This window comes from Ixodes scapularis, unplaced genomic scaffold, assembly GCF_016920785.2.
Source record: "Ixodes scapularis isolate PalLabHiFi unplaced genomic scaffold, ASM1692078v2 PGA_scaffold1__304_contigs__length_218370807, whole genome shotgun sequence".
Classification (NCBI taxonomy): Eukaryota; Metazoa; Arthropoda; class Arachnida; order Ixodida; family Ixodidae; genus Ixodes; species Ixodes scapularis.
Window position 1 is genome coordinate 125,666,386 of NW_024609846.1, and position 9,882 is coordinate 125,676,267.

At 49.6% G+C, this 9,882-nt stretch overlaps 1 pseudogene; it reads right to left on the reverse strand.

Annotated features, from left to right (window-relative positions):
- Nucleotides 1-2,599: 2,599 nt before the first annotated feature.
- On the reverse strand, nucleotides 2,600-3,375 carry LOC121836150 (annotated as a pseudogene).
- Nucleotides 3,376-9,882: the final 6,507 nt, after the last annotated feature.

Consider the following 9,882-nt stretch of genomic DNA (forward strand, 5'->3'; position numbering starts at 1 on the left):
CTCTTTGTTGGATAGTCTTTTTAGAGTAGTATTATTCCATGGCGCATTTGCATGATTGCGAATTACTTTAGAAGGTATGTACTTATTCGTTAAGAAAGCGACAAAAGTCGCTTTCTTAACGAATGTTTTTAAACATATTCCAGTTTCTTTTCAACTGATCCGATTAAAGGGGCCCTGCAAGGACTTCTTACTCTTTTTTAATTTGCACCGAACCTGAGCGCACTGAACGTAGTGACTTAGTGAAACTTTTCTTTTCGCGAAATTCGCTTTATTTTAAAAGTTATAGGCAATTTAGAATTACAAAAACAAGCAAAAAATAACCTCCTTCATAACGTCGTAGGTCCTGGCTTGAGTGGCCGTGAACTAGAGGGCGCTCACGGCCGCCGCACTCCGTGTCGACGGCGCCAGAGGGCGCCACTAAAGCATGTTCTGGATAGGCTGTATGCAGCGGGCAGCCAAAGCGGCTTTCATTGAGTTTGCTGCGCGATTAAACACTAATTCAGCATGACACTTCATTGGCCACAAACGACAGCAAACACGGAGTAAAGATCAGTTCAGAATGGGAGCCACTTCGCGCTGCCATACCGCAAAACGGCCAAACCGCAAGACAAAGCCTCTCGCCGAAGGCCTTCGGAACGCTCGGAGCCGGTCGGATAATCCTGTCCATACGACTGCAGCGCCACCGCGTACATCCGGGATTTTTCCGTGTCGGCGCCTTATCCCACTACTCCTTTCTAGTATGCGCCGCCTTTTCCACCGCTTGGCGGCGGGTATGTTGACGGGTCTTTTCTTGTTTCCGTACTTTATAAACTGCATTTTTTTCTTTTTTTTCATCTATAATAGTGAACAAAAACTACTTTTATAAATCATTGAAACGGTTCGCGCCACTTATATTTTGTATTTCGACCAAAAAGAAGTTTTTAGTGGCTCTGACCAGTAGTAAGCCCAGGACCAAAAACGTCACATTTTGCGCGCTTTCGGTACCGCGGGTCGCCCTCGTCGGTGGAGGAGGTTTCCGTGTCGTCCGGTTAAAATATGGCGCACTGATATTTAGCTACTCTTTCCGTGCCCGCTGGCTTGCCCGAACCCCAAGAGACGTGGAAACCGCATAAAAGGTAGACGCTTAAATATGATTGCAGGGCCCCTTTAAGAAAACGTACTAGGTAGCCTTCAAGAAAAAAACACAGATCTCTGTTGATGGAAGTAAAACCACCCTTACTGTAGTCTCAAATACTTTTTACTGTTGATAACATTGAGCCCTTGGACGCATGAACCGTGAAGTGTAGTACAGAATGGTCACTAAGGCCAGGCAAACAGGATATCGATAAAATAGTGTGCGGGTGAGTGGCAAGCACTAGGTCTAACAAAGACGATGATGACGATGATACTCTTGTCGGATATGCGACTACCTGACCCAAGTTACAATATGTACATAACGTTATAAGCTCGCTAGCTTCAGTTGAAAAGGAAACCCAGGAAGGGGCAGTCAGCAGTCCATTTAATACTTTGGTAGTTAAAGTCCCCATCAAAATGATAGGCGAATCTGGAAAGCGTACGATAAGTTGGTTGATAGAATCGTGCAACAAACTTGAAAACATTATATTATTCGGTGGAGGGCGGTAACAAACACCAAATATCTATTTTTTTTTTTTTTTTTTTTTTTTGTAATTTAAACAATCACACACCCAAGTACCTTAAAGTTCCGAAAGAACGCCGACCCAAAATGAAGAGGTAAATGGTGAAAAACATCGGGTGGGCTATCTTTGGGGACGCCACAGCAAAACTTTATCAAAAACCGGCTACAAACTACGTGACCCGGGAACTGAAACCGCAGATCGCGGACACCGCAAATTTGCGTTTCACAATGCGATAAACAAGCGGGAACCCGCTACAAACTTGCCTGTCACCGGAACCGATATCGCGCGCGCAGATCGCGGACAAAAAGGCAGGAATCCATTAAGAACTCGTATGTTACGGGAACAAATAGCGCAGATTGCGAAAGCAGCAATATCGTATTTCACGATGCAATATAGTACACGCGGGACCAACTCACGTGGAATGGAGATCGCACACGCAGATCGCGGACAAAAACGTGGAAATCCGCTATAAACTCGCTTGTCAGACGTGCCGGTACAGCAAATTGCGCGGTGGATGCGATTCCCGTCGGACATTACGTGACGTCCGACGGAAATCGGGGGTGGGCGATGTTTCGGAATTTTCATGTTACGGATATTTAGCCAGAAAACCGGGATGGGTGACCTCTCGGGGGTGGGCGTTCTCTCGGAACTTTACGGTAATCTCAAGAGCACAGGCAATAGGCACATGAAAAGAAACAACTGTATTGGCCACCGCTAACAAGACACCACCACCGGATCTGTCATTCCTGTCATTTCTGAAAATAACGTTTCTGACAATGAAAGAGTTCATTATTACAAAATTTTGCTAACAACCAACTTTCCGTCAAAACTATTATATCCGCATCACAGGAGTCGGCAACTGAGCATCAGTTATCACGTTTCGGGAACAAACTTCTAATATTAGTAAAAATAATTGAAATTTCTGAGCTGTAATCGGGACGTTCACTAGCCCTCACCGGCTGTTAAGAAGTGGTAGCTGGTTTAGACACTCTTTCAGCCACTGACTGTGCCCCATTGTTACCTCGTAGAACAACAGTAGAAGTCGGCAGCTCATAGATGCGATCGTTCGTAGGATTGTATGCAAAACATTTTTCGTTTAGAGATAGCTTGTTATAGCGAAGCTTAAAAACCGCCCCCTGGCCCTTTCCGTAATCAACCAACCGTTTCCTCGCAAGCCTTGTATCGGGAGAAAAATCTTCGGCTACAGAAACAGGATTATCTTTCAGTCTGGGACGGCATGACAGTATACATTCCTTAGTTTTGAATCATTCAAACTTTCCAATCACGGGGCGAGATTTTCCGCTTACAAATGCCCCCAGCCTGTGTGCACGCGCTATCTCTTCATGCGAGACGGTTATATTCAAAGTATTCGGTAGAAAAGACAGCACCTTATCTTCCGACTCAGACCACGTTTCAAGAACGCTGTCATGAATACCGTGAAAGAATAAATTATCCCTGCGTGACCTACCTTTCATGTCACTTAGTCTCGAATTTAAGCTAAGATTATCTCGTTCAATACGTTCGATGGTCTGGTGCGCTGCGACAAGCTCAGGCACGCTGCATGTCAGGGAAAGCTGCGGTTTTGGATTCCACTGTCGTCACTCTTTGAATTAGTGAGCGAATTTCTAATTGACCGCTGATTTTCTTTAAGCTCGTTGAGATATGTAATCACAGTGGCTTGCCCTGCCTCGAATTTCAGCGAAGAGGCATTAAGGCTTTGTAATAAAACAAACATTTGTAAAAATTAAACAAATAAGGTTGCGTTATTTGCCGATAAGAACACCACAAAGAAGTTATTTGCCGATAAGAACACCAGGTTGCAACAATCGTGAATATTGTAGGCCTGCCGTTCGTCAGCTGCCGGTGACTATAGTACTAACGATGGTATGGGCGTTAATTATTCCACGCTGTCGCCAAAAACCACCATCACAAAAAAAAACTGTTTTGAGAGATTATAATAACGGCAAACAAGCGTGTTGGTGAATAGATACGAATACATAAAAGGATGAAAGATCCAGCACGAGGACAGAAACAAAACTTCTTTCATTTAGCGACAACGTAGAATAACACAGAATATAAAACCGCCCCCATAAATTTCAACGTTATCAAATGGGGAACGGAAAATTGGGGAAGGAAAGGGAAATGGTACTATACATTTGAAAGTTTGAAAAGCACTAGCGTCACGACGAGGTATCAGTAATCTAGCCATCTTTGGTGCTAGGAATTCGACCTCTCTCCTTGTCAGTGATAATGAAGGTGCAGAAATGTTGTTGTTCACAGTCCCCATAACAAATAATTCAATGATTTATCTCCCAAATCTGTTGTTGTGCCCGCCCAGTATTCTGGTATCAGAGAAATAAGGAGCACAGTCCTCGCACGTGTGGTTGTGAACGACGATTGGACGAAATTAAAGGCTCATTCGAAGCCTTCGATGCTTCCAAGTTCTGTTCTCTGAGTCGATGGTTAACGCATCTCCCAGTTTGTCGGATGTACTGACTGCCGCAGCTTAGTAGAACTGAATAAACCTTTCTTTCTTCGCACGCTACCAACTTTTTGGCATGGCACCAAGAAAAAAAGTTGTCTAATATTATCCTCTCTCATCATTTCAGAGTTCCTTTGAATTGATCTCCCACTTCGATTCGCTCCATTTTCTATCCGTTTCCACACTCAATTATGTCTTTCGACATTGAAGTTGTGTATTACAGTCTAGTATATCAAAACTCATCTTAGATTCTACAGCTAATGCGATTCATGAGCACGGAATTTTCAAAATTCATGCGGCGTTTCGGTTGAGGGCTTCATCGACCTGGTCAATATTTATTTGCAGTCCACTATAGTCGAATATGAAGAAAAGATTTACAGACAAAACACTCTGAAAGAAAGCCCGTGCGTCTACTTTCCCGCACAACACTCGGAGAGCCAATCACCGAAACTTACGGAGGCAGCTCAGCGAATGACGATGCTGAAGCATATGTTTAAACCAAAAAAACGCAGTCTGAGTTGCGACATTAAGCAATGCAAGCATGACCTTTTGCATTGCTTAATGTCGCAGCTCAGACAGCGTTTTTTTGGTTTAAACATATGCTTCGGCATCGTCATTCGCTGAGCTGCCTCCGTAAGTTACGGTGATTGGCTCTCCGAGTGTTGTGCGGGAAAGTAGACGCACCGGCCTTCTTTCAGAGTGTTTTGTCTGTAAATCTTTTCTTCATATTCGACTATACTGTCCTTAGTGGACTCTTTCTTCTTTTTGTTGACAGGCTATCAAAAATCGGTTGAACAAGCCCTTTCAGGGTTGTCTATAGTGTTTAGGTATGTCGACGATTACATGGTTATGTTTTCAGACGTTGTGTCCGCTGACAGCATCTTTGAAGTTTTTAAAGGCTGTGCAGCGGGACCAACTTTTACGCTGGGAAATATTTGAATGGAAAAACTAGGATTCCTAGTTTTACGGTTGCATCCTCATTCCTCAGGTCTTTGTTCGGCTTTCCAGCAGAGATCGGAGAAATTAGTCCTCCCTTTCACCTGTGCTCATTCCGTTTTTTAAGTCCTCATTTTCAAGTCGTGTACGCGTTTCTCCTAAAGTAGCTTTAAGTTGAAGCGTCATAGGTTGATAAAAGCAGGTTTTCCTGCGGACGTACTTTGTTCCACCCCTGAGAGAATCATTCTGAGGTCACAACTTCTGCAAGCTGTTGCCAAATAGAAAGGTTTTTGCTGTGATTCCCGACATGCAGAATTCCACGCGTCGTTTGGAAATTCACTGAAAAGAAAATGATTTTTTAACAGTCTGGTTGGGACACGCGTATCAAAAAATAAATTTTACGGGCAAAACAAATCACTGGGTATTTACAGCGCGAAATTGATTTCAAATTCTGCACGCAAAGTCCATGGCGTCACGGAATGGTCATTCACTATTGTCACGGGTGGTGACCAAAAACAATAGATGAACAGAAAGAAATAAACGTTTAATGTGGCGAACTTGTGCCAAAAAAATAAAAGAGTACAAAAGATAATAACAGAGCGTCGAAGTCGGCGAAACCGCAGGATCGAGCGCTGGGGCGAGACTGACTCGACAAGGTCGCGAGCGGCGTCTTATCTAGAGTGAGTCACTATCTCGAAGATTCGGCGGAGAAGGTTCGAGCGTAGCGCGCTCGGGGCGAGAATGAACACGCACTTTCTAGAACAACATAAACGGGGATAAACGATAGAAGTTATGTCCGGAACAAGAATAAACGAGAAAGTTCTAGAAGTCCGTGACCCCTGCGCGCGGCATTACTCCCCCCTTTAAAAGTGCATCGCCCCGATGCAACACAAAACAAAACAAAGCACATAAAAAGAACGGCAAACTGAAGAGTCATTTGAAACACATAAGATCCACAGTCCTATCGAGCGTAGTACGGCTTCAGGCGCACGACGTGGACGACTTCCGGACGTGGAGGGCGGCGTGACGAAGTCCGTGTTCCGTCGGGCATCACTTCGTAGTTCAGATCCCCGAGTCGACGAAGCACTTTGTAGGGTCCAAAGTATCGTTTCAGCAATTTCTCACTGAGGCCGCGGCGACGGATGGGCGTCCATACCCACACCCTATCTCCGGGCTGGAAGTGGACGTCCCTGCGGCGAAGGTTGTAGCGGCCGGTGTCGACGCGTTGCTGGTCTTGAATCAGGAGTCGGGCGAGCTGGCGAACTTCTTCGGCGCGTTGAGCAACCGCCTGGGCGTCGTCGCTCTCGTTGTCAGATGGCTCATGGGGCAGCATGGCGTCCAGCATGGTCGTTACCTTCCGACCATGTACCAGCTGGAAAGGTGTGAATCCAGTGGTCTCTTGAACCGCCGTATTGTAGGCGAACGTGACGTAGGGCAGCACCTCGTCCCACTTCTTGTGCTCTACGTCGACGTACATAGAGATCATATCGGCGATTGTCTTGTTGAGTCGCTCCGTCAGCCCGTTGGTCTGCGGGTGGTACGCAGTTGTACGACGGTGGCTGGTGTGACTGAGTCGGAGGATTTCTTGGGTCAGCTGTGCCATGAACGATGATCCGCGATCTGTAATCAGAACTTCTGGCGCGCCGTGCCGGAGGACGATGGACTCAATGAAAAACTTAGCAGCTTCCACAGCAGTCCCCGAAGGAAGGGCTTTCGTTTCGGCGTACCGCGTGAGATAATCTGTGGCGACGATGATCCAGCGGTTCCCCGACGTCGAAGGCGGAAAAGGACCAAGTAGATCCATTCCGATCTGCTGGAAGGGTGCAGTTGGAGGAGAAATGGGCTGCAGGAGTCCGGCCGGCCTCGTCGGAGGTTTCTTGCGTCGCTGGCACTCGTGGCATGATCGTGTGTATAGGTGGACGGTCTTGGGGAGCTTGGGCCAGTAATACTTTTCACGAATACGGGCCAGTGTCCGGCTGTAACCGAGGTGTCCGGACGTCGGGTCGTCGTGGCAGGCTTGGAAGATCTCCTCTCGAAGGTCACTCGGGATTACCAGCAGCCACGGCGAGTTACTGTCCCCAAAGTTCTCTTTGCAGAGTACACCTTGTCGAATGGCGAAGGTCGGCAGGGTTCGTGAGAAAACACGGGGCACGGTACTCCCGCGCCCTTCCAGGTGCTGAATTAATGCGCGCAGCTCAGGATCGTTTCGTTGACGTCGTGCCAGGTCGTCGTTGGTCACTGCTCCTAGGAAGCACTCGTCGTCATTTTCGTCGCTGCTGCCGGAAGGTGTTTCGACAGGGGCCCTGGACAAGCAGTCGGCGTCGCTGTGCTTGCGGCCTGACTTGTAGACTACAGTCATGTTGAACTCCTGTAGTCGGAGACTCCATCGAGCGAGGCGTCCTGAAGGGTCCTTGAGGTTCGCAAGCCAGCAGAGCGAGTGGTGGTCTGTGATTACGCGGAACGGGCTCCCGTACAAGTATGGGCGGAACTTCGTGATTGCCCAGACGACCGCAAGACACTCCTTTTCAGTCGTGGAGTAATTTCTCTCCGATTTGGACAGCGTCCGACTTGCGTAGGCGATGACTCGCTCGGTTCCTTCTTGCACTTGAACCAGTACCGCTCCAAGTCCTGCATTACTAGCGTCCGTGTGAATCTCGGTTTCCGCATCCTGATCAAAGTGTCCTAGGACAGGAGGAGTCTGGAGTCTTCGCTTCAGCTCGTCGAATGCCTGCTGCTGCTCCTCGGCCCATTCGAACTTCTGGGCGTCCTTCGTGAGGTTTGTGAGCGGTGCGGAAATCCTTGCGAAGTCCCGAACGAAGCGTCGATAGTAGGCACACAGTCCGAGGAATCTTCGCACGGCCTTCTTGTCTTTCGGCGCTGGGAATGCCGCGACGGCTCGAGTCTTCTCGGGGTCTGGGCGGACGCCTTCGTTACTAACCACGTGGCCGAGGAACTTCAGTTCGTCATAGGCGAACCGACACTTTGACGGCTTCAGGGTGAGTCCGGCGCTCCGTATGGCTTGGAGAACTGCTTGGAGTCGTCGCAAGTGCTCGTCGAAGTCGCAGGAAAACACGACGACGTCGTCGAGGTAGACGAGACAGCTCTGCCACTTCAGCCCTGCCAGCACTGTGTCCATGACACGCTGGAAAGTTGCTGGCGCCGTGCACAGTCCGAAGGGCATCACTTTGAACTCGTACAGTCCATCCGGCGTGACGAAAGCTGTCTTTTCTCGGTCCCGTTCGTCGACTTCGATCTGCCAGTAACCGCTCTTCAGGTCCATCGATGAGAAATATCGAGAGTGGCGCAGCCGGTCAAGGGTGTCGTCGATGCGGGGGAGTGGGTAGACATCTTTCTTCGTCACCGCGTTCAGCTGCCGGTAGTCCACGCAGAACCTTAGCGTTCCGTCCTTCTTCTTAACCAGCACGACTGGCGAGGCCCACGGACTATTTGAAGGTTGGATTATGTCGTCTCTCAGCATCTCTTGAACTTGCTCCTGGATTACCTCCCTTTCTTTAACGGAGACTCGGTACGGCGATCGATGCACAGGGCGTGCGTCATCCTCGGTAACGATGCGGTGCTTCGCAACGGCGGTTTGGCGTACCTTCGACGACGTCGCAAAACAGTCGCGGTATTCGGCGACGAGGTTAAGCAGCTGCCGTCGTTTCAGGCCCGGAAGCTTTGAGTCAATGTCGAGCTGCGCTGGCAACGCACTGTCTGGCTGAGGCGGCGAGGATTCGTCAGTAATCGCGGTGATTTCGGCGGGGTTTCGGAGTTCCTCGACGTGGCCCACGGCTGCACCTTTCGTGAGGTGTTGCGTTTCGTTTCGGAAGTTGGTCACGAGGGCCACAGTCCGCCCATCCTGAAGTTCAGCTACACCCCTTGCGACGCCTATTCCTCTTCCCAGGAGCAATTGGAGGCTTCCCTCGAGAAGAACTTCGCCGCAGGAAGCTGTATCGGCCACGACGGGTACGACAACACTTGATCGCGGAGGCAGGTTCACGTGGTCGGCGGCGACTCGGACGGCGGGTGACGCTCTTTGGGGTTTCTCTGAAGGCGGAACAGGCTTCCTCAGCGTCAATCTGTTCTCACCCAGGTCGATGACAGCGCCGTATTCGCACAGAAAGTCCATGCCGAGAATGACATCTCTGGAACAGTCTTGTAGAACGACGAATTTCACAGGGCACGTTTCGCCGTGAATTTCGACGCGAGCAGTGCAACTTCCGACAGGCGTGATAAGGTGTCCTCCGGCGGTTCGAATTTGTGGTCCTCCCCAGGGCGTCGTAACTTTTCGCAGGCGGCGAGAGAGCTTCCCACTCATGACTGAGTAGTCTGCTCCGGTGTCCACGAGTGCCGATGCGTCGTAGCCGTCGATAACAACATTTAGGTTGTTGGACACCGATGCAGTGGCTTCGTTGCGATGCGTGGCGTCGGGGGAGTGGGAGCGCTCCGGCGTTTTTGGAGGCTCTTTACTCTGGTCGTCTTCGGCAACGCCACCTCCAGGCGTTGCCGCACTTAGTTTTCCCGACGAGATAGGGGGGATAGGCTGTCCCGACGAGAGCGGCGGAAGGGCGAGAGCGCACGTCGTGGCGAAGGCGAACGGGAACCTCGGGGTCGAGTCGGCACCGGGGACAGGGGTCGTCGGAGGTATTCTTCAATGTCACGAGGGCGTTCACCGTACCTTGGGCGAGGGTCGTTTGGCGCAAACCCTCGTAGGCCCATTTGACGATAGGGGCACCTTCGATAGACGTGGTCGGCCTCACCGCAGTGGTAGCACAGCGGTCGCCTGTCGGCCGTCCGCCACACGTCGGTCTTCCTCGTCGAGGGTTG